This window comes from Telopea speciosissima, chromosome 2 (genome assembly GCF_018873765.1).
Source record: "Telopea speciosissima isolate NSW1024214 ecotype Mountain lineage chromosome 2, Tspe_v1, whole genome shotgun sequence".
In the NCBI taxonomy this organism is placed as follows: Eukaryota; Viridiplantae; Streptophyta; class Magnoliopsida; order Proteales; family Proteaceae; genus Telopea; species Telopea speciosissima.
The window spans coordinates 66,608,553-66,610,552 of NC_057917.1; positions in this window are offsets into that span (position 1 = coordinate 66,608,553).

Consider the following 2,000-nt stretch of genomic DNA (forward strand, 5'->3'; position numbering starts at 1 on the left):
TGTATTGGCTTCCCTAGGGATCCAGCTACAATCACTGGAGATTAGCTGGGCCATAAACAGACGGATATCCTCAATAATGGTTTTGAGAGACGTAGGTGGAACTATCCGAGCATCAGAGATCAACTTGACCAAAGTTGAGTTGTCAGACTCCAGGATAAGTGCTGTACAGCGAAGCTCACTATCTTCCAAAACTGACTGCAGAGCCATCCTACTGGCCAAGGCTTCTCCTGTAATGGCATCATCAATCACCATAGGAGCCGAGAATGCGGGAATGATAGAGCCAGTAGAGTCCCTAAACAACTATTCTCTCTCTCTCTTTTTAAAATATTTTTAAAATTGAATAAAAAATCAAATCAAACTGGTTCGGTTTTGAATATATGTTTCGATTCTCCTCTTGGTTCGATTTTGGTTTATGCATTCTATTTCTTGAACCAAACTGAAATCGAATTGAATAATCAAAATTGAATCAATTGACACACATGCCATATGAATGCTCACACTCATGTTCTACAATCACATTATAAGAATATACAATGTGACAATCGTAAGAACAGAGTACCTGATTCTTTCTCTAATTGTGAACACTTTAAAGTCATACCTAAGGCAACCATCGCATATAAAACGTTAATATCAATCATTATTGAAATGGATTTGATGCACACACACATATAGCTTAGGGTACTGGACTGGTCCTTAATGCCTAGAACCCAGACTGATGGACCAGGGCTGATGGAATTTAATCCTAATTATGCAGACAAAAATGAGCAGAGCCGAAAATTCTACTAAATCATAGGCAGAGAGGTCCAAAATATGGTGGAAGAAAAAGCCCAATAGAACCTATGAGCCCAACATATTATTCTTGATTAAAAATTCGAAAAATTCTTCCAAAATTACAAGCATTATCTATCTTCTCTTAAAAAAAAAAAAAAAAAAACTAAAAACTATCTTTGAATATTCTAGAATTTTCAAAGTCAAGTAGATAAGGCTGGAACCAAATTATTCTGTTTGGCTGGCTTTCTTTGACTGGGATGGTTGAAGTTGAAACTTGGTCTAGAATCTAGAATCCAGATTTGATCTGGTTCTCTATTTCGGGTCTTCCTATAAACATATGCATCTCGTGGATACCACTTCATCAACTAATAAGTGACCCACCTGACATAAGTTACCTTTTGGACTGCTCTCTCTTGGGTCAAAAGTTGGATTGCTCGATTCACTTTTGGTCTTCCTTTTGGAGGTGACGGTTCAATAAGAACCTTAAGTATATGTCTCCACATTTATTTAAAAAAAATAAATTAGAGTTTTGGTAGCCATTCAATTGGAAAGATTTTTTGGTCAAGAAAACAGATTTATTAATGATCTACCAAAAGAAGATTATACATTTGGAGTACGGAATGAGAATGAAATCTAATTAATTATTTTAAGTCATTTGCCCTTTTGCTCTGGGTCCAACACTCCAACCAAGACAAACTAATAATAAATTTGAGTACCTATCCAAGAATAAGGCTAAGGCTAAGGCTAAGGCTAAGGCTAAGGCTATTATTATATTCCAGATTTGTGAGGAGATGCTGACCTTTTAGGTTCGACAATTCCCACTTAGGGTTTGTCGAGTGACTCGAACTTATAATTTTAGCTTCGATGGTAGTGAGAACACAACTTTTATTCCATTTATCCATCTAGTTTAAGGATAGATAAGCATTTTTGTTTTATTTTATTTTAATTTTGAAAATGAGAACAAATAGATAACTTCAGACATATAATATATGACCGAGTTTTTCTTGAGCCACGGTGAAGGAGAATCCCTTGATTGTGCATTCGTGTAGTTTTTGGATGGGCGAGAAGGGGTATTGCGCAACAATAGTGGGATATATGTTCGACCATTGATAAATACGGGGATGTTTTAAGACCCTAGGATGGTTGCAAAACCCTATATTACAGGTGTAGGAAAATTCTAATAGAAATAAATTGAAAAACATCCTTTGCAACTTCATGCCAAAAGAAGT